Source organism: Notamacropus eugenii, chromosome 3 (genome assembly GCF_028372415.1).
Source record: "Notamacropus eugenii isolate mMacEug1 chromosome 3, mMacEug1.pri_v2, whole genome shotgun sequence".
In the NCBI taxonomy this organism is placed as follows: domain Eukaryota; kingdom Metazoa; phylum Chordata; class Mammalia; order Diprotodontia; family Macropodidae; genus Notamacropus; species Notamacropus eugenii.
The window spans coordinates 111,102,689-111,126,581 of record NC_092874.1 but is presented as its reverse complement, the minus strand read 5'-3'; the positions used below and the strand labels follow the sequence as shown (position 1 = coordinate 111,126,581).

General features: G+C 38.8%; 1 long non-coding RNA gene across 1 annotated transcript; it reads right to left on the bottom strand.

Annotated features, from left to right (window-relative positions):
- Positions 1 to 18,651, bottom strand: LOC140533192 (uncharacterized). The gene is made up of 2 exons (XR_011976825.1): positions 18,522 to 18,651; positions 1 to 650 (listed from the first exon to the last, which is right to left on the bottom strand). It is a non-coding gene; the product is annotated as an uncharacterized lncRNA (long non-coding RNA).
- Positions 18,652 to 23,893: the final 5,242 nt, after the last annotated feature.

Below are 23,893 nucleotides of genomic sequence, written 5' to 3'. Positions count from 1 at the left end.
TTTAAAATAAGTAGCCAAAGTATTTAATTAAAACAGAATAGCAAGTGAAATAATAAAGGAAAATCAAATAGTGGAAACAGTCACATCTAAGTAAAATCTACATTGAAAACACAAGGAAGTGAGAAAACTCTGTCTCCTTTGTGGAAGTGGAAAAAGTGGGAGAAAGAATCAGTTGTTCAATATCTCCCATCTTCATCTTGGTTACTGGCATGGAGCTCCATCGAAGCCTCTTTGCTACAGAAATTTGTTTTGCTGGCTCCAAGATCATCAGGATTCAGCTGGGACTCCTGGGTTTAGGGACACCATTGCAGACTCACCCACATGTCACTTCTTCCTTCTTCCTCCAGCTGCAACCTGACTGTGACCCTTCTCTATCCTACCAACTAATGGACTCGGGTACCACCTTGCCTCTCAAACCTCTTCAGTTTTTTGTTTATCTGCTGGATCTCTGTGTGGATGTTCTTCTGCCATGCTATATTGGTTGCCATCACAAATGTTTTCTACAAATGGGACTTCTCCTTTAGAAGTTTACCTCTCTTCTAGTGAAGAAATCATCTCTTGCACAAATTTAATGGGATTTTAGTCCAAAGAACTTCAATTAGGTCCATCCTTGAGTCCTGGAGCTCTCATCAAGGATCTATGCTTCATCTCTATGAACAACAAGAATAATACATAATTACAAAGTATAAGTGTTTTCCTCACAACTCCATAGAGTAACTGGCAAAAGCATTATTATTCCCATTTTCATTGAATTTCAGAATTTCAAAGTTGGAAGAGACCTCAGAGGCTAACTAGTTCAATCCATATGTGAACAAGAATCATTCAAACAATGTACTCAACAATGACCATCTAGTTTTTTTCTTGAGTATGTTTATTGAAGGGAAATCTACCTTCTGTACAGATCAGAAAGGTTAATGACCTTTCCATGGTCACAAAGATAATTTCAAAACTGGGACTCGACCCCAGGTTTTCTAGTGTCAAATGTTGTTTCAGTTATACTGGTTGGTTCTGCAGCGATGCATACCTATGGTTAGTTTGCTCACATAGTTTTTATTGAAGGATATATAGAGAGATAAAAGTTAGCAGTCTCTAGATATCTAATATAAATCATCATTAACTGCTTTAACATGGCATCTTCTTGATGCCAGGAATGTTCCAGTCATTGGCAATATAAGGCTAGAGCTGAAAGTTTTCTGTTCACAGTTTAAGACTTGTATTAGAACTGAGAAACCTGCCCCTGACAGGATATTTGTGACCTAAATAGGATATCTATGGAAAACATTGTGTGCAAAATGGATCTGACTCAAGCCCAGCCTGACCTAGGTGATATTGATCATGGGAGTGTTTTCTCCATCCTGGTCTCAAGTACTTGGCATATTCCTCAGGCTGGAATGAAAGGAACCAGGACCAAGAAAATTACAATGGATCCCAGCCTGCACCACTTTCATAATGATTACATGTAAATGATATGCTGTGATTTGGGTGATTGCCTCAGAACCAGGTGAAGCAATTATATCTCCTGATAAAAATTTAAGATTTTGTGCTTTTTATACTAACAATCGCTAATGCCAGCCAAGGGTAAACTGAAAGCATTTGTTTCACTGTTGTTTTTGTGCACAAAACCAAGCAATATCTCTTGTATTTTTCCACTCATTTAAAAATCACCTTTAGATTTCTTTAGCATTTGTATTCATCAAAAGTATACCCTGAATAAATCTTTAAAAACAAAACTAAAATAATTAAAAATAAATGCTCAAAGCCACTAAAAATAAATATCTCCCAACATTTTATGACTGATTCTACATAGACTGAGTACAGTGACATACATGCCGTGCAGACATGACAATTTCCTTCCCCTTAACCCCCCATTTAGGTCTATGTCATCATGCCCTTCCATCCAAGAAAGTCTTTGAGAGCTAGGACCTGTTTGCGTTGTCCGCATCAAGTTAGGAGTCACCTTGTCTGTGTATATGTATCTAATGGTAGACTTCTCTAGGGCAGAATGGGGAGGGAGGAGAAAAATAAAACGTGCATTGCACAGGACAAAAGAAAACTTAGAAGAAAGTTCAAAAAAAGCAGGGTAGCTTTGAAAATTATGTGTGGTATTTATTACATAGTTTGTCCAAAAAAAGTAAACAGTGTGAAATGGAAATTCATGATTTTATACTGAATCCTTTTTTTGTGTTGTACATCATACTCATAAATGTTCATTGTTTTTGTCTTTTGTATTTAAGTTCAAAATGAATAAAAAAAATTTTTAAAGCAAAAAAAAAAAGAATTCTTCCTTCCAATTAGGTGAATGTTCACCCTTCTACTTTCCACTCATTGATCCCCATGTGCTTTGGAGCTGGTGCTGGAGCACACTGGTTGCATGCATGCCCTCCCCACCCCCCAGAGACACCCTGCTTCTTCCACATATAACCCTTCAAATATCTCAAGATAACTATTATGTTCCAGTCTTGTCTTCTCCTCCCACTCTGCTTTCTCCTCATGGAGAAGTTGTATAGTGAACTGAGTAGCCCTGGTCCTATTATTAATCTCTAATGTACATCAGGTATATCACTTAGCTTCTCTGAACCTGAGTTTCCTCCTGTAAAAGAAGGATAATGCATGTGTCCTACCTATTTCACAAGGTTCCTACAAGGATCTCACTGTACCCTACCAGTAACTGAACTGTGCATAATGAGAAGAAAAAGTACAATCATTGACAGTAAAGAAGGAGGAAGGTAGTAGTCAGCTAAAGATGACAGAGAAGCAATTTGGAAAATCACGACGTGCGAGAGAAGAGGGGGAGGGTGGTGAGACCATGGGCTGGGGACAGCTCAGATTGGCTCATGATGGCCAGTTTCTAAATTCTTGGTGTGAACACTTATACCTCTGAAGTTGGAAAATGTTGCAAATGAGGTATTGATTTATTGTTTTATTGAATGTCTAGATTTAAGAAAGCAATGGAGAAAATGTCTGTAATTCAGATTAAACTTAGAAGTGTGTTGTGTAGATTTTTTTTTTCCAGAATCAGTTGTTAGACATTTACTGGGACACCCCTGGCAGAAGCTGGTTCCCTGGTAGTTTGTGTTTGATACTGGAGCAAAATGAGACATTCATAAGGCGTTCAACAGTTGAAAGGAGATCCACCTATCCACAGCAGAAGAATATTCAACAAGGATATTCACTGTGCACATTCTGAGTTGATCCGGTTAAATGAAGCTCCCTTGCCTGGGTTACCCATCATGGTCTATTACCAACCAGAGAGTACATGGCTCTCCTCCTAACTGTTGTACACAAGTGACCAGAAAGTAATGTCAACAGCTGAACCTTTGGTTTTCTGAGCCAATCAGGTCTCTAGGATAGTGGCAAACCACTCCTGTTTCTTTGACAAGAAAAACCCAAATAGGGTCATTCAGAGTCAGACATGTCTAAACAATAACAACAAAAAGTCTAACCTGCAGGGGGCAGTGGTTAAGATATTGCTCCTACTTCGTGGATTCAATTCATTCACACTCTGGAGAAAGAGAAAGAAGCACAGAGACAAGGATGATGGCAATAGCAGGAACTGGTCTGTGAGAATCTGGACATGATATACCCGGCTCTGGACTTCTTCTTCTTGAGTTTGCCCAGGGGCACAATACTTTAGATTTAGAACTGGAAGAGACCCAGGGGCCATCTAGTCCAGTCTCAGCACTTGATAGATAAGGAAGCCAAGGCCCAGAGAACTGACCCATCCATCATCACCCATCTGTGAATAAGTAGCAGAGGTGGGATCTCAGTGCAGATCGTTTTCTTTCTCCTGCACCATGCTGGAGTTGTAGTACATGATGAGCATCAGCTCTAGATAAAGGCATTTGAGGAGAGTAATAGCAGCACTACTTATGTAATACTCTGTTCTATGTATATTATTTCATTTGAGCAAGGTGATGGAGGAATCATTATCCTCCTATCTCCAGTTAAGAAAATGAAGCACAGCTGGTTAATGGTCCAAGTTTTTTCTCCAAAGCCAGTGCTTTTTCCTCTCTACCATGACTGCCTCAGTTGAAGAGCTGGAACATGATCATGAAGGAGAGTCACCAAAAGGCAAATAGGAAGAGGAAAAGGGAAAGGAAGTGCTTTCCTCACCAATCATCAGCCTGGTGTTCAGCCTGACTCCTAATATTCAGTACCATCAAGGGCCACAAGAAGAATCCACAAGGAAAGAACGTGGCGCCTGGTAACTTGGGGTGGTCTGCCCTGCTGGTAATGACCTTCCTTCCTCTTTCCTGAAATTTTGACCACACAGATCCATAGGCGTACTTGGGAGCTGTTTATCGATCTTTTCTTTAGGGAGCTCCTGTATGGTATAACTTCTTTTTACCCACTCTTCCACTGGTTGACTTCAAGTCAGTCTCATACCTGTTTGGGCTTGGGTGAAGGGTTGGGTAGACAAAGGCACTGAATAAGCTGAGAACTGGTTAAAGAAGGAATGTCTTCATCTACATTTCAGGATTCAGGACCTCCCTAATCAGGGACCAAACCTATAGGATAATGACCTGATGTGGCTACAAATTAACTTTTCTTTCAACCTAACCAGCCACCCTCCTCAGCAGGGACTAAGCCTGATTTTCTGCTCTTTTAGCCTGTTTAGCTTTTCCCAGCTTGCTCTGGAGTCTTGCAAAGATAGCATGTATGTCCTAGGAAACTTCGTTGTTGTTCATTTGTTTCAGTCATGTCCCACATTTCATGATCCCATTTGGAGTTTTCTTGGCAAAGATACTGGACTGGTTTGCCATTTCCTTCTCCAGCTCATTTTACAGATGAGGAAACTGAGATAAACAGGGTTAAGTGACTTGCCCAGGGTCACACAGCTATTAAGTACCTGAGGCCAGATTTGAACTCAAGAAAATGAGTCTTCCGGACTTCAAGCCCACCAAAAGATGCTTATATTCACGAGATGAGTTTAGCTCTTCAGGTGATTATTCATTCACTCAGTCAGTCAGTCAGTCAACTAATCATTGTGCAATTACGCAGAAAGAGGAGATAGAATGTTGAATTCAGGTAATAGCTAGTAGTTTCCATAGCCTGGAACCAGGGTTTCATAAAGGGGAATAGGATGAAATAAAGCAGAAAAGTTAAGTTGGAGCCAGATTGCATTATGTCTTATATGTGAAGCTATTTTATTTTATACTGAAGACAATGGGAAACCTTGGAAGATTTTTGAGCAAGGAAATGAATGACTTAATTACAGCTATTGCTTAAAAAGATTACTTTGGTAGCTATGTGGAAAATGCATTCTAAAGGAGAGACTAGAAGGAATGAAACCAGTAAGGATACTATCACCTTTGTCAAATCAAAAAGGATAAGAGCTTTAACTAGGACAGCAGCTGTGTGAATAGAAATAAGGGAGCAGAAATGGAGGACATGGAAGTCAAATTGATAAGATTTGGCAACTATTTAGATACGGGAAGAAGAGACCAATTATTTATATAGTACCTACTATGTGTCAGGCATTGTGGTAAAAGTATTTTGCAAATATTATGATTTGATCCTTACTGTAATCTTGCAAGGTAGGTGCCCTTATTATCACCCCCATATTACACTTGAAGAAACTGAGGCAAACAGAGGTTAAGTGACTTGCCGGATCACATAGCTAGTTAAGTGTCTGAGTTTGGATTTAAATTCAGGTCTTCCTGACTCACCAGGTCCAAAAGCTCTATCCACTGTGTCATACCTCTGTTAAGGATGAACTCTAAGGCTGAAAATCTGGATGAATGGTGGTACCCTCAGCATAAATTGGTAAGTCTAGGGGAAAGGTAGGTTTGGGGGAGATGAAGAGTTCTGTATGAACATACTGGGTTTGGGATGGTAGGATTTAGGAGGAGGCAAATCACAATCAAGCAGGCATTTGAGGGCCCTAGACATGAGATCAAGAGAGAGATTATATCATGGATATGAAGATTTGGGAGTCAGTTGAATAATTATTGAATCTATTGGAGTTGAGGAGGAGCAGTGAGTTGGGCAGGAGAAAAAGCAGAGAGCAGCATCAGAAAAGCCAGGAAGGAGATAGGAAGGAATGATCAACCATGCCAAAAGTTATAGAGTGATCAAGGTGAGCAAAAACTGAGAAAAATGCTATCTGATTTAGTAATTAAGAGATTGGTGATTACTATGGAGAAAGCAATTGTAGTCAGGTGGTGAGTGTAAGAAGGTCAGGGATGTTTCATTCTTGTCTTGTATCCCCAGCACCTAGCCCAGAGTAGGTGCATAATCACTTTTTAACAAACTGATAAATGCTTATCCATAGATAAAAATGAGAGAGGGGTTCAGAAGTAAGAGAGTAAGGAGTTAAGAAAAGAGTGGATGTGGAGGAGGTAGAGGCAGCAAGTGTGGAATAATCAAGATAACCAAACCTCCATTTCCTACTCCTGGCCATCATTAGTGTACATCTGCTCCGTCTATCTCCTTCCTCTAGTGCCCAGGACTTGGTTCACTTGCTTATGTCAGTACCCCTCCGGACTCTTCTGTGGGTTTTGGACAACTTCCTCATTCCTCTCATCTGTTGCCTTACAGCGTCTCACAATTCTCCTGGGAGCAGCTGGGTAGGGATGTACAGCTCCTGCCAGCATTTGTGACTCAGATGGGGAAGGGCTATGTTTCCCAGACTCGTATTCTTGACTGAACAACTTGCAAATAATGAAAGTTTATGATTTGATATGTAATCTTTTGGTGAGAATAGCTGTCAAATTTTTATTCAGAAGGTATGTGTTTGCTGATAGCTGTCAAATTTCTAATTTCATATTTACATATACATATATCTATATACATCTATATAAAAAATTAGCTAATCAGATTAGGTGCCAAGAGTTAAATCTGGGTGGGGTGGGATCACAAATGTTCAACTATATATTCATCAGTATAAAGAAGAATTACCCTTGTCAGCTACCTACCATGACAAGGAAGAAGGGTTTTAGGAAGAGCGAAGGTCTTAGAATTAGAATTTTGATGGCTATTGGGGGAAGAGAGGGAAAGATCTTTGCCTTGAAGTTCTGCCCTTGAAAGTACGGGGAAAATGAGTTGGAAGGCTCGGTATCCATGGAGTATAAGAGCAGTTGGTTGATGGTAGTGATTGGTAGTAGGCAGGGTTGAGGTTTGGAAGGAAGGAGGCTCACGTAAGGATTTCCTGGAACCAACCTCCATTTGATAAAGAGGTGATACTGTTGCTGAAAAACTTTTTGTCAAACCCTAGTCCAATTTTTTAGTTTGGAGAATCTGAGAATGACAGATAGAAAGGCTGCAAAGACCATTTGCCTTCACATAACTAGGTCAAATATCTTCCCCTTCCCCAGCTCTCTGAAGGATCACAGGGAACAATATAGCCAGTGAGACTCATCTCTGTCTGGATACTTTCTCCTTTCTAGATTTTGATGACAGTTCTCTCCTGGTTTTCCTTCCTAACTTGTCTTACCTCTCTCCTGCCCTTTGCTGGACCACTGTTAAGTTTACATTTACTAACCACTTATTGAGTAGTTACTAACTATGGGTATCCCCCTTACCCTCAGGGGTCTGTCCTTGTTTCTCTTCTCCTTCTATAATATCTTGCTTGATAATTCACTTACTAGCTGTATGACCTTGGGCAAGTCACTTAACCTTGTTTGCCTCAGTTTCTTTCTAATGAGCTGGAGAGGGAAATGGCAACCACTCCAGTATCTTTGCCAAGAAAACTCCAAACAGGATCATGAAGAAATCATACACAACTGAAATGAATGAACATGCTTCAGAGGGGGAATCAATCCGTTCCTTATACACCACTGCCCTCTGGTGGCAACAAAGGAGCTTTGCAATGGTAATTCTGATTGTCTCTAGGTTTAAAACACATTTTTTTCTCTTATTTATTGTAAATTCAACCATCATCAACAATCACAAACATCTTAAAACACAAAGAACAAAGAATAAGCCTTCACATGATTTGATGGGTTTCAACCACCATGCTTTGGGTTTTTAAACACACATAATACTTAAATAAATATACACACGCACAAATGCATACATGCACACGTAGATTCCTTAACCAGAGAGTAAAAAATTATTCTTTTTTTTTTTTTTACCTATTCTGTACATCCCTTCTGTTCTTTCTTTTAAATACTTCCTCTTCCTTTCTCTCAACTCTTCCTTTCTCTTAAGTAGAAGCCTTTCTTGTAGCAAATATCTATAGTCAAACAAAATAAATCCAGATATTAGGCATTTCTGAGATTTTTGTGCCTGGATCTGTACCCCTAGTCAATCACCTCTCTACCAACAGGTATAAGATGTGCTTCATTAGCAGTCTTTTCAAGTCTTCATTGTTTACTGCTTTAGTCACTGTTCTGGGATCTTTCAGAATTATCTCCTCCCACATTATTGTGGTCATAGCATGTTACCCTGATTCTGTTCATTTCACTCTGCCTTTGTGCATATAAATCTTGCCATATTCAGAGAAATTGCATTTTTTGTTTCTTATGGTAGAATAAAATTCTATTAGATTTATTTACCATAATTTATACAACCATTCCCTAACTGAAGACCTATTTTGTTTCTAGTTTCTTGCTACAACCAAAAGAATGGATATAAATTTTCTTGTACAAATAGCTATTTTCCTTTTGTTCCTAATCTCCTTGAGATACATGCCTAACAGAAATATTGATAGGCCAAGGGATATGTACATCTTAGCATTTTTAGTGGTACAATTCCAATTTTTTTTTACCAAAATGGCCAAACCAATTCACAGCCTGGCTCTTTTTTTTTTAAATGGCCCTCCTCCATCTTAATTTTTTACTTACCTTGGGAATTTTCTAAATTAGCGAAATAAGAGAGGTACTGATTCTAAGAAATTTTCAAACATACTGAAATTTGTTACAAATGCTATCAATTTTATGTGGAGCTTGTTTGTTGTTCAGTTATTTCAGTTGTGTCTAAATCTTCATGACCTCATTTGGGGTTGGCTTGCTCGTTTTTTGCAAAGATATTGGAGCAGTTTGCCATTTCCTTCTCCAGCTCATTTTATAGATGAGGAAACTAAGGCAAACAGGGTTAAATGACTTGCCCAGGATCACACAACTAGTAAGTGTGTAAGATCAGTTTTGAACTCAGGTCTTCCTGATTTCAGGTCCAGTGCTCTATCTACTATGCCACCCAGCTTCCCTATATATGGAGTTTATTGCCCTACAGTCAGAGCAGAAATAATCCTCCAATTTCTCCCTTCTTCACTAAAATTCCCCAGAAACACATTCTTTGACACTTGAAATTCCTGGCCCCAGTAACTATCCCATGCGCCAAACAACTCAAGCACTGTAGTTCCCTAGATCTCCCTCATTATTAAAAATTTTCACTTGATCCTACAACAATCCTTTTCCAAGTTCCCAGAAAATTTTCTGTATTCACTGTTTCCACTCCACCAACTTTTAAGTTAGTAACTTAAAGGTTATTGACGATCTTTTCACTACTAGATCCAACGGATTTTTTTCTAGCGTCATCTTCGTTGAACTCTGAAACTCTTCCTGGATTGAGTTAGGCACTTCAGAAGCTGTAGACAGATGGTAGAAGGTGATCCTAACATTCCATTCTTAAGTTGTTAAAGCAGTAAAGGTTCCACCCTTCTGACACAAGAAATAAAATTAGGGGAACCTGGGTCAAGAGACTTAACTGAGCTTTGAAATATGATTAAGACTAGGTTTGAGAGGTGGAAGGGGCCTTAGAGAGGCTCCTCATTTTCCAAATTAGAAAACCACAGCCAAGAGAGATGAAAATATTTGTCCAAGGTCAAATCATGAGTAAGGAACTAGCTAGGATTTGTACTCAGATCCTTTGAATCCATATTTAGTGCTCTTTACACTACACTACGCAGTCTCCCTACCATAAGCTAGGAGAAAGAACAGTGAAGAAAGAGTCAAGAGACTTGAGGCTAGTAGACGGAGATCTAGACTTGAAATCAGCAAGGCCTGAGTTTGAATCCCATCTCAAGGATGTGCCAGCTCTGTAACCCTGGCAAAGTGACTAATTTCTTGGAGCCTCAATTTCCTTATCTTTAATTTGGGATAAGTGTATGGCCACCATCAGATTATTATAAGGGTCAAATGAGATAATGTAAGTAAGGTGCTTTGGAAACCTTAAAGTGCCTCTCATTTTTTAGATCCAGATCTGGGCATTCTTAGGCCTTTCTGGACCTCAGTTTCCATATCCGTGAAATGGGAAGGGCTGGACCTCCATGATCTTTCCCAGTTTTGACCCTCTATTATTCTATATGACACTATTTCAGGCCTCACAAGGCATTTCAAGATATCAAATTCCACAGATTTTGAGGATTGGAAGAGATTTGAGACATCACCTAGCTCAACTCCTTCATTTTACAGTTTAAGAAACAAGTTATGAAAAAGGAACAAATGCTTTAATATTTTATAGCTACATACTGGGGGCTTACATTCGACCCTATGGAATATGAGCAGTTGTCTTGCCTGCTTTGTGCAAACCATATACGCTGGCTCAGCACAGAAGAACTCTGCATTTTGGAATAGCAAAGCTGTTATGTTATTCATTCCTTAGACCTTGAACAGAAGGGGAGGAGTGTCTGCATTACTTTTGAAAAGGAGATAACTAACTCACTCTCCTCCTTTGACCCTCCCCTGTGGCAAATAGCTTTGTATCATTAGACTTCTCAGGAGAAAGTGGGAAAGGAGCATTGCCCTTTCCCCCACCTTCCCAACATGGCATCTCTCAGTATGTGGCATCTAAACAAAGGTTTAGGAACCTGCTGCCTTTTTCTACTTTGAGTTTCCTTTCCTGAACGAAGGGAAAACAGTGATCCCAAGATATATATGTCGTGTATATTTGAGAGGTTGGGAGATGCTTGTGTCTATTAGGGTTGACTCATAGCAAGAGAATGGATGCCACCAACAGAGGGAAGAGCCCAATTCCTGGATCCCTGGCCTGGCTTACCAGAAGACATGAACCTGAAGGGAAGTGTATGGATAATGCAGATCCAAAGTGAAACGTAAAATGCCTATTCAGAAGCCTCATAAGTTGCTTCATGCTTAGTTGAAGTCACAGTTTCCTAAATGTAATTACAAGTTTTTGTATCCTGCTTTAAGTTTTGTTAATTTGAGTTTGCAAGAATTTTTTTGTTTAACTTTCTTTTTGTTTGGCAAAAATCAATAGCTGTTCCATGTCTAATTCATATTTTATGTTTAATACCTTTTTTATTACTTCTTTTTGGAAGACTTTACATAGTAATCAAACCTAAGCATTAAGTAAATGTTCCTGGGGTTTTGGGGCAGAGTAGAAAGAATGAAAAGGTGTACGTTTAGAGAAAGGTATTGTTTTATCTTCCAATTAAAAAAACCCTAAAATTTATTGATGTCAATCTGTGAGGATTTGGTAAGCCATCTATGGAGAATGTTTGTAAATGGAAAACTTATATCCCTTCTCCTTCGTCCCCATCAGTGCCACATACATAATGACAAATATAAGGCTCTTGAAAAGTGCTATTAGTTAATGCTTAGTAACAACATCTTTACGTTATGAATATTGTAACTGGGTGTCAAAGGCCTTTTCATAAACTCCAGGATTAAAAGTACACAGAAGGAGCGGGCAGAGCCAAGATAGCTGAATAAAAGCAGAGACTTGCTACAATTCTCCCCCCAAACCCAGTCAAACACCTGTAAAAAAATAGCTTCAAACAACTTCTGGAGCTGAAGAACCCACAAAATGACTTAGTAAAGCAAATCTCCAGCCCAAGACAGCCTGAAAGGTCAACAGGAAGCATCTATTACACTGGGCTGGGAGCAGAGGGCCAGTCCAGCATGGGCCACGCCAACATAGGACCTGTGGAGGCGTAGGAGGGACTGAATGACTGATACCTGTGGTGGTTTCCAGATCTCATGACCCCAAAATGCTGAATAAAAATTGAAAGGTCAGTGGAAAAAAACCTGTTGGATCTGTGTGAGAGAAGAGAGTGGTCCAGCCCCAGTTCCAGGGTGGAAGAGCGTGGCAACAGTGCCAGCAGCAGTGGTTGAAGATGGAAGCTAATGACTTTATGAAAAATAAAGAATTATAAAACAATACCATAGGAACAAAAAATAGCAGACAATGTGAAATATCTCATTGGAAAAACAACTGATCTGAAAAGTAGATCCAGGAGAAACAATTTAAAAATTATTGAACTACCTGAAAGCCATGATCAAAAAAAGACCCTAGATATCATCTTTCAAGAAATTATCAAGGAAAACTGCCCTGATATTCTAGAACCAGAGGGCAAAATAGATATTGAAAGAATCCACAGATCACCTCCTGAAAGAGATCCCAAAAGGAAAATTCCTAGAAATATTGTAGCCAAATTCCAGAGCTCCCAGGTCAAGGAGAAAATATTGCAAGCAGCTAGAAAGAAACAATTTGAGTATTGTGGAAACACAATCAGAATAACACAAGATGTAGTAGCTTCTACATTAAGGGATCCAAGGGCTTGGAATATGATATTCCAGAGATCAAAGGAACTAGTATTAAAACCAAGAATCAACTACCCAGAAAAACTGAGTATAATACTTCAAGGGAAAAAAATGTCCGTTCAATGAAACAGAGGACTTTCAAGCATTCTTGATGAAAAGACCAGAGTTAAATAGAAAATTTGGCTTTCAAATACAAAACTCAAGAGAAGCATGAAAAGGTCAACAAGAAAGAGAGATCGTAAGGGAATTACTAAAATTGAACTTTTTACATTCCTACATGGAAAGATAATATTTGTAACTCTTGAGACTTTTCTCAGTATTAGGGTAGTTGGAAGGATTATATATGTATAGACAGAGTTCACAGGGTGAGTTGAATAGGAATGAATGACATCTAAAAAAATAAAATTAAAGGGTGAGAGAGGAATATATTAGGAGAAGGAGAAAGGAAGAAATAGAATGGGGTAAATTATCTTTCACATAAAAGAGACAAGAAAAAGCTTTTACAATGGAGGGGAAGGGGGGAAGGTGAGAGAGAAAGAATGAACCTTGCTCTCATCAAATTTGGCTTAAGAAGGGAATAACATGCACACTCAATTTGGTATGAAAATCTATCTTACACTACAGGAAAATGGTGGGAAGGGTATAAGTGGTGGGTAGGAAGATGATAGAAGGGAGGGTAAATGGGATGGGGTAATTAGAAGTAAACATTTTTGAGGAGGGACAGGGTCAAAAGAGAGAATAGAATAAATGGGGGGGCAGGATAGGATGGTGGGAAAACATAGTTAGTCTTTTGCAACATGACTATTATGGAAGTATTTTGCATGACTACACAAATATAACCTATATCAAATTGCTTGCCTTCCCAAGGGGGGTTGTTGGGGAGGCAGGAAAGGAGAGAAATTGGAACTCAAATTTTTTAAGATGAATGTTAAAAAATTTTACATGCAACTGGGAAATAAGGCATATTGATAATGGGGTATAGAAATCTATCTTGCCCTACAAGAAAATAGAGGGGGTAAGGGGTAAGAGAAGTGAGAGGTGTGATAGAAGAGAGGGCAGACTGGGGGAAGGGGTAATCAGAATACATGCTGTCTTGAGGTGGGGGGAGGGTAGATATGGAGAAAAAATTTGGAACTCAAAATCTTGTGGAAGTGAATGTTGAAAATTAAAAATTAATTAATTTTTTAAAATACACAGAAGGTACCTGTTAGCCCTGATGGGTCCCCCAAAATAAATTTGCTATAAGAGACTGTCTACAGAATAGAAATAACTATCATTGTATGAGTTTGGCAAAGTGTTTTATGTACATTATTTGCCAGTTTTCAAGTCAAGGGCAAAAGAATGTATTAAAGTCTTACTAGGTTTCAAAACTTTGTTGTTTGTTTTTTTACAGTAAATATTAAGCTTTAATTTTCACAATATCTTATTTGAGTTTTGAAATCAGCCTACAAATATTTCACTACATTAACATCAATCTGGTGATTATTTAATAAATAATGTATATATATATGTCTTTGTAAAAATAAGTTTGATATATTAAGGATTCCCTACAATGGCAGCAGTAGACCTGATTCCCCAGGGATCACATGCCTTGAGTCTTACACACACATCACTAGCAAAAAATCAAGTTGTTTTACAGAAAGAAAAAAAACACAAAAAACCCCACAATTTTACAAACTTAAATACTATCTAAAACTGCAATCTGGTGTTGGAAACAATATGAAATCACTAATATCAGTGCTGAAAAGTGGTATCATATTAAAATACACAATTTTCAGTTGAGAACAGTGCAAACAAGGATGATAATTTCATTGGATATGGAAGGGTGCTAATTGACATTACCAATACAAGAATTCAATGAAACACTGTATTCAAAAGATTTAACACATGCAGTTAATGAAGTTGATATTATAAAAATATATTTTTAAAAATAGACATTAGATGTATGGTCAGTAACCCCATTAGCTGCCAAATATAGAGAACTGGTATGAAATGCAAACCACAGTCAGAAACACAGCCGTTGAAAAGCCTAACTTGTTTCCAGTCTATATTCCCCAGGACAGGGCATTGACAAAGCATTTATTTAATAGCAAAACAGTTAGAAGAATGCAATATTCAGGAACAAGCATGATTTCTACCAGCTACTATACAGAATACTCACTGATTGATTACATTACTGCCTGGAACATTTCTCCCTTTCTCCTCCCAGTATTTTCCTCCCTCACCCCTTAGTTTTTATTTTATATATATATATATATATATATATATATATATATACATTTTTTTTGTGGATATCATCTCTTCTGATTCAACACAGCCTGTACTCTCTGTATATATGTGTGTCTGTGTATGTGTGTGTGTGTGTGTGTGTATGTGTGTGTACAATCCCTCCACCTACCCAAATACTGAGAAAAGTCTCAAGAGTTATAAATATTTTTTTTTCCATGTAGGAATGTAAACAGTTCAACTTTAGAAAGTCTTTTATGATTTCTCTTTCCTGTTTACCTTTTCAAGCTTCTCTTGATTCCTGTGTTTGAAAGTCAAATTTTCTATACAGTTCTGGTCTTTTCAACATGAATGCTTGAAAGTCCTCTATATCATTGAATGACCATTTGTTCCTTTGCAGTACTATACTCAATTTTGCTGGGTAGGTGACTCTTGGTTTTAATCCCAGTTTCTTTGAGTTCTGGAATATCCTATTCCAAGCCCTTTAATCCTTAATGTTGAAGTTGCCAGATTCTGTTATCCTGATTGTATTTCCACAATACTCAAATTGTTTCTTTCTAGCTGCTTGCAGTATTTTCTCCTTGACCCTGGAACTCTAAAATTTGGCCACAATATTCCTAGGGGTTTCTCTTTTTGGATCTCTTTCAGGAGGTGATCAGTGGATTCTTTCAATATTTATTTTGCTCTCTGGTTCTAGAATATCAGGACAGTTTTCCTTAATAATTTCATGGAAGATAGTGTCTAGGCTCTTTTTTTGGTCATGGCTTTCAGGTAGTACCATAATTTTTCTATTGTCTCTCCTGAATCTATTTTCCAGGTCAGTTGTTTTTCCAATGAGATGTTTCACATTATCTTCTATTTTTTCAAACTTTTCATTTTGTTTTCTAACTGCTCGGTTTATCTCATAGTCATTCATTTCCCTGAACTCAATTCTCTCTTTCAGAGAACTGTTTTGTTCAGTGAGCTTTTGAACCTTCTCCTCCATTTGGCTAATTCTGCTTTTTAATGCTTCCTTCTCCTCATTGGCTTTTTGGACCTCTTTTTCCAACTGAGTTAGCCTCTTTTTAAAGGTGTTATTTTCCTCAGCATTTTTTGCTTCTTCTTTAGCAAGCGCTAACTCATTTTTCGAGCTCTTCCATTGCCTGAGACTACTTTAAGTTTACTTTGGAGGGCCTGGAGGCAGAAGTCTTAACTTCCTGTGACAGTAAGCCTTGTTCTTCCTCATCCGAAAGGATAGGAGGAGACACCTGTTCACCAAGAAAGTAACCTTCTATGGTCTTATTTTTATTCCCTTTTTTGGGCATTTTCCCAGCCAGTTATTTGACTTCTAAATCCTTTGTCAAGAGATTAGACTCAGCTTTGGGTGGGGTTGGAGCTGTCACTCAGGGCTGAGGTTTAGATCAGCTGTTCTCTACCTCCAGAGGCTTTAAGCTGAGCTGCCTGAACAATGGACCCAGGCTGTTTCCTGGCCTTCATTACTGCCTGCAGTCTGCTGCCTCGGCTGTTGCCTGGGCTATTGCTGGAGAAACCCCAGTCCTTCTCGCCCAGCTGGGAAAGCTCTCCCCCTCTGACCTTTGGCACTTTCTTTGTCACTTGTGAGTTGAAGTATCTGGGACCCTCCCTGCTGGGAGCTCTTCCCAGAGGTCTGTTCAGGTCCTCTTCCTCCCAGTGCTGCGTGGCCAGGGCTGTGCTCCACTCCCCTCAGCATCCCATGAGGTAGACTTTTCCTGTCTGCCTTCCAGGTTACCTTTGGCTGGAAACCTCTTTCACTCTGTTGTTCTGTGGCTTCTGTTGTTTTGTACTTTATTGAGAGTCCTTTTTATAGGTTTTTTGTGGACTGTGGAGGAAGCGGTAGAGTACATACATCTTTCTACTCCACCATCTTGGCTCCACCCAGCAAATAAGTTTAACAGACAAAGAACCAACAAGAAACGGGAGACAATAACCAGAAGCAAGGTAGATTTAGGGTCAACCACGCTTCTGGAGTCCATGAACCCACTATCTATGCCTCATTCACAGTAGAATATATGAGTTAAGGGTACAGTTTGGTAATCATCTTCTCCTGAATAAACAACAGTTACAGTGTTATCTTTCCCATGTGCTATAATTTCCACAGCCTTTGGAACATCTTCTGGCTTCTGTTTTACTCATACTTTAGCTCCCAATTTTATTCTATCAGTAGAACCCAATCCTTCAGTTCCTCTGATAGCTATTTTGGAAGGAGAGTCAGTTTCCATAAAGGGTATTGTTTCACAAGGAATAATAATCACTTGAGCTATTCTATCATTTTTGTAAAACTGTTCTTCACCTAAATTTTGGAATGTCTCAATAATTTCTCCTAGGTGATACAAAAAATAGAATTCTGGGCCTGGAGTCTGGAAGTTCTGAATTCAAATCCAAACTCTGACACCACCAGTGCAAATCACTTAACCTGTGCACCTCAGTTTCCTCAACTATAAAATGTGACCAATAATAATAGCTGCTATCTCCCAGGGTTGTTGTAAGGATCAAAGGAAATATTTGTAAAGTGCTTAGCACAATTCTTGGCACATAGTAAACATTAAACAAATGCTTATTTCCTTTATTCCTGTGCATTTTTGAGTCCAAGATTATCTTGCATTTATATATTAATGAATCTTATACAGCCCCTCGAAAAATATTTAAAACAGTTATGAAAAAAAGCGCAGTAAGAGGATCTACCTGTATTAGATCTCAAACTGTATTACAAAACAATAATCATTACAATCATTTAGTTCTGGGTAAAAAGTAGTAAGGTCCCTCAGTGAAGCTCATTAAGTATACAATATATGGGAGCAAATATAGAAGCAGAGAGTTTGGTAAATCCAAAGAACCCAATTATTGGGAAAAGGACTTGCTATTTGACAAAAGCTATTGGGCGAACTAGACCAAAGTCTGGCAAAAATTAGATTTAGACTGAAACCTCATGCTATAGAACAAAAAAGTTCCAAATGTATGTATGATCTAGACACAAAATGTCATGTCATAGATAAAGAAGGAAGAAATAACTTTTCATATCTATGAGCAGAGGGGGAGTTTATCACTAAAGCAATAGAGGAGATTACACAAGACAAAGTGGATAATTTCAATTATATAAAATTGTGCAGTGGGTCAGAAAATTCCAGGCTCTCCAAATTTCCTCCAAAAATAAGACAGAATATTGTCTCAATATCAATATACAGTAGCAAAAGTCAGGTAAAGTATTTGTCCTTCTAAGACAGCTTGAAAGGACCTGAAGGGGGCTTAGTGTTTGGAAGAAGGTTTGATTGCCAGATGAGAGTCTGGGAAGCCACTAAGCACCCCCTGGCTTTGAAAACTTTCTGGTAAAGATGTATGTATGTTAACGGTCAGGCAGAGTGTTTGTTTGTTGATTTTTTTATTTCTATGAAATTTTGATTTTGATTTTCTCTGATACATGTGCTTGATTAAAATGATTGCTAATCCCTCAAAAGTTGACTTTTCTTTTAGATAAGCAGATCAAAGAACTTGTGGTAGTAGGCCCCCCTGTGTATGCTGGGGTCACTATATTATGATGAGGAGGATGAGATCTGCATAAATTAAAAGGAAAGTATGGGGACTAGGATAATTGTCTGTTGTTTCCCAGTTGTGGTGGCTGTGATTCTATGGAGCCTCTGGAAGTTGGGGTGGCCAGAGTTAGGGCTCAAGTGGATAAGCCCGGATCCAGACTGTGCTAAAATAGTGAAGGCCAAGAAAGTATGTTGTATTCAGAAACTAGACCAGTACAGCGATTGTTTGAAACAAAGCCCTGGAAACTGAGTGGAATACTGCATGCCAAACCACCCAACAGAAGGGGAGAATGGCCTGTGTACTGACCTTGGTGGGATGAGAGGAACAGGAGTGCAGAGCTGCCTTCTCACAGACCCAAGCAGTAGCTGGGAGTGGCTGGTTTCTGCTGGAAAAGGAAGAATTTAGGAGCTTAGAGTTCAGCCCTGGGGCAAGATTGGGATTGTGCAACAAGTCACTGAGTGTGCTTTTTTGCAGTGTTCTCTTGGGATAGTTTGGGCCCCAGGGGGTGGAGTTGCCTATGGTGGGTGGGGGAAAAGTTCCATGTACCTCCATGGACACCACCCCAATGGTGTTGCCCAGTCACCCCTCAGGTCTTGGAAGTGGGGGCTGAAGCATTGTTAAGACAACTTGGCTCATTACAGCACGCACCTGAAAATGCAGGGTAGAGAGGACACACCCCCAAGAGGACTTTTCTTGGACATTTCTGTTTGAAATTGAGAAAGGAAGAGCTGGTTGCTCTCTCCTCAAAGAATGATTTTATGTTATGCATATATCTTTGTGTTGGTTTAAAGCCATTTGACCACCCTGGTAATAAGTTACTGTGTTATGTATTCTGCAGATGTTAATTATGTTGTATTTACTTAAGAAATGTTAATGTCTGTTTGTTCCAGGAGCCATAACCATTTAGACTGTAAAGCCAAGGATCTTGGAAGGGTGGAATGTGAAGGCAAACAAAGTAGAATCTTTTTGCTGTTTTTGTTTATACCAAGAAGTATAATGTCTTTGAATAATGTGATTAAGGAGGATCTTTCCTACCCATTGATGGGCCTGCCCACTGAGGGAAGCTTGATTAGGGCAGTTGTTTTGTAGGAGGATGCCAAGTACCTTTTGTTTTTTCTATTGAGGCAATGGATCAGAGATCATGACCTCTGGCCCTGAAAAGTGTATAAGGGTAAGATTTTACTTTGGGGATTAGTTTTTGGAAGAAGATTTGAGTGCCAGATGAGAGTCTGGGAAGCTGTTAAGCAGCCCCTGGCTTTGAAAACCCAGATATTGGTGCTTCCCTCTCTGGTAAAGATGTATGTATGTTAATGGTCAGGCAGTTTGGAAGTGCTGTCTGATGATTTTTGATTCCTATGAAATTTTGATTTTGATTTTCTCTGATACATGTGCTTGATTAAAGTGATGGCTAACTCCTCAAAAAAAGAAAAAGGACCTTAGGAAAGACACAACCCCAGAGGTGAAAGTTTGACATGATTGAAGTACAAATACCTCCTGGCTGACTCTGCTGAGTCAATGAACAGCAAGATCTGGAGGCAGCTTGGTCAGGAAGTAGCCTAGGCTTTAGCAGCTTTCACCTCACAGATAGAGTGGGGGTCAGATAGCTGAGTAGGAGAAGGTTGAACAATCCTTCACTTTCTCAGGATACTAGGCACAGCTGTGCTGACCAGATAGGGCCCTGGTCTGTGGCTATGGGCAAGAAGGAGCTAGCACAGATCCAGCGAATGCTGTAGCAGAGGGTCAGAGACCTTGTTGCTGTGGGTCCTTGCAAGAGTGTAGAATCTCTGGTTTCAGGTCCAGAGCAAAGGAGACAGCTGAAGTTTGTAGCTACAGGAAGGAATTTAGGAAACAAGAGTGGTTTTTGTTTTGTTTTGTTTTTGTGAGACAGTGTGACTGAGGGCCCTAACCATGGCCTGGAGTGGAGAAGAGGGTCCAAGGTTGGGCCCCAGACAGACTTCAGAAAATAATGTTAAGAAGGACCTAAGATTCAGGGCACCATTATCCACATCTTAGGATTAGAACCTGATTATAAGAAGAAGAAGCTAAAAATAAAATAAAACTAAATAAAAACACTGTTAGGTTATCTTTTTTTTGTTAATAATTTGCTTTTAGTTTTCCACAATCACTTCTTTCCTTCCCATGAAGGCATGCAATCTTATATGGGTTCTACATATACATTCTTGTTAAACATATTGTCACATTAGTCCTGTTGCATAGAAGAATTAAAGTGAATAGGAGAAACCATGAGAAAAACCAGAACAAAACAATACAGTTGGGTTCTTTCCCCTGTGCTTATTCACTTTTAGAAAGTTACTATGGGGATAGAGAAGGTCTGAGTTCATATTCAGAGGGAGAAAGTGAAATTTAAAAAGGTACTCTTACCTCTAAGAGAAACATCAAATGGTCAGAAGCCCAAAAAGAGTTCTTGGAAGAACTTAAAAAGGACTTCAAAAATCAAATAAAAAAGATAAATGAAAAATTAAGAAAAAAATAATATCAATCCAAGAAAATCTTGAAATTTTTGAAGAGAGGCAACCAATTGGAAAAAGAGATCTAAATATTTAAGAAAGAAAATACTCTTTGGAAACTAGAATTGGGCAAAGGGAATCAAGAAATAAAACAAAATCCAAAAAAAAAAAATAGAGGAGGATGTGAGACATCTCATTAGAAAAACAACTAATCTGAGAACAGATCGAGGAGAGACAACGTAAGAATTATTGGACATCTAAAAGTTATGATCAAAAAAAGAATCTTGATACAATACTGTAAGAAATTATTAAGATAAATTGCCCTGAAATTCTAGAACAGGAGATTAAAGTAGAAATAGGAAAAAAACCCCACTGGTTATCATTTAAAAGAGACCCCAGGATGAAAACTTGAAGGCATATCATAGTCAAATTTCAAATCTCCCAGATTAAGAAGAAAATAACACAAGCAACAAGGAAAAAAACAATTTAAATTCTGTAGAGCTAAAATCAAGATTACATAAGAACTAGCAGCTTGTGCACTAAAAGACTGTAGGTCTTGGAACATTATATTTCAAAGAGCAAAAGAGCTGGAGTTGTGATCAAAAATAACTAACCTAGCAAAGTTGAAGATAATCTTGAATGAAAAAAAAAAGTTAATGAACTGAAAGACATTCAGGTATTTGTGATAAAAAAAAACAAACAGAACTTGATGGAGAATTTGACATATAAGATCCAGAAGAAATAAATAGTAAACATTAAAGACCAATTATAAGGGACTCAATAAGCTCAAACTATTTACTTCTTATATGTATAAATATCTGTACTTTTAAGAATGTTATCATTACTTGGGTAGCTTGAAAGAAAGGTTGGGGCTGAGCTGAGTATGGGTGATTCTAAAAAACAAAATTGGGTAGGGAAAGGCAAAAAAGGAGTAATTATCTTATAAAAATGAGGTACAAAAGGAAGAATTGATACAGAAGAAACAGGTGGGGATGAGGGCTGATAGTGCTAGAACCTTACTATCATTGGATCTGGGGTAAAGAAGAAACAACACATATCTAGAAGGGTATAAAGATCTTCTAATTTTATTAAGAAATAAGATGTCAAAGGAATAGAAGAGGGGAGGGATTTTTTAGAAGGGTCTGTAGATTAAGATTTAAGAGGGTAGGGGAGAAGATAAGGAACTCTTGGGGGGTAGGTAGAATAATTAATATGAGCTTAAGGGGAGAGAATAAGGGATTCTTTAAAATGGTATAGATTGGGGAGGTAGTGATTACATTTTGAAAGAACTATTTTCTTCAGTGAGCTTTTGAATCTCCTTTTCCATTTAGCTAATTCTGCTTTTGAAAGCATTCTTCTCCTCATTGGCTTTTTGAACCTCTTTTGCCAATTGAGTTAGACTGTTTTTCAAGGTGTTATTTTCTTCAGCATTTTTTTGGGTCTCCTTTAGCAGGGTGCGGACCTGCTGTTCATGCTTTGACTGCATATCTCTCATTTCTCTTCCCAGCTTTTCCTCCACCTCTCTAAGTTGATTTTCAAAATCCTTTTTGAGCTCTTCCATGAGCCCACAGAATATTTAGTCTGGATGTTTGGGATACAGAGGCCTTGACTTCTATGTCTTTGCCTGATGGTAAGCATTGTTCTTCCTCATCAGAAGGGAAGGGAGGAGATGCCTGTTCACCAAGAAAGTAACCTTCTATAGTCTTATTTCTTTTCCCTTTTCTGGGCATTTTCCCAGCCAGTGACTTGACCTCTGAATATTCTCCTCACACCCACCTCGCCTCCTGATCCTCCCAGCCAGAGCTTGGGGCCTGAGATTCAAATGCTGCTTCCCAGCCTCAGAGCTTCCGCAGGGGCAGGGCTGCTATTCAGTGTGAGATTAAGTTCAGGTGCTCAGGTCAGGGCAGCACCACCTCTCAGGCTCAGTTCCCTCAGGGGGTTTATGCAGAGACCTTCAACAATGGATCCAGGCTCCTGCCTGCGTGGGGAGCCCTGGTCTGCCACTGCGTCAGCTACTGCCTCCCGAGGGGGCCTGAGTTATGGGGGCACCCCACTCCCCTCTCGACCTGCCAAGAAGACCCTCTCACTGACCCCTGTCACCTGTGGGTGGAGAGACCCACACGTCCACTGGAGATCCCGTCCCTGAAGCCCACTCAGATCTGCTCCTCTATGTGCCGCGGCCGCAGCAGGGCTGGGCTGGGCTCCGCGTCCGCAGCGTGACGAACCTTTTGCAAGAGGTTTGCAGGTCCCTCTGGAACAGAAATCTCCTTTGCTCCACTGTGCTGTGGCCTCTACTACTCCAGAATTCGCCGTGAGTTCCTTTTTACCGATGTTCTATGGGTTGTGAGTTTGGAGCTATGTGTATATGCGTCTTTCTACTCCGCCATCTTGGCTCCGCCCCCCAGAGGTAGTGATTACAAGTAAACTAGACTATGAAGAGGGATGGTGTGAAAAGAGAGCCTAAGAATGAGAATATGAGGAAAAACAATTGAAGGAAATGCACAAATACTAAATATAACTTTGAATGTGAATGGAATGAATTAACTCATAAAATAAAAATAGTAAAATGGATTAAAATCAGAATCCAACAACATGTTGTTTACAATAAACATTTAAAAATGAGAGATACACACAGCTGAAATAAAGGGCTGGAATAGAATTTATTATGTATCAGTTGATGTAAAAAAGGCAGGGCTAGCAATCATGATTTCAGACAAAACTAAAGCTAAAATAGTTTTAACTGAAAACGATAAACAGAGAAACTATATTATGATAAAAGGTACCATAGTCAGTGAAGCAGTATCAATGCTCTACCCATATGTACTATATATTATAGCATGTAAATTTTTAAAATACAAGTTAAATGAATTACAGATGGGAAATAGAAAGTAATATTATAATAGTAGGGATTTTAATTTTCCCTTCTCTGAACTACATAAATCTAACCAAAAAATAAATAAGAAAGAAGTCAAGAAAGTGAATGCAATTTTAGATAAACTAGATATGAGTTACCTGAAGAGAATTAAATGGGAATAGAAAGAAATACACTTTTTTCTCGGTAGTATATGTACCTTTACAAAAATTGACCATATATTAGGGCATAACAATTTTATAGTTAAAAGTAGAAATAATAAATGCATCCTTTTCAGATCACAATGAAATAAAAATTTTATTTAATAAGGGATCATGGAAACATAGAATAAAATGGAA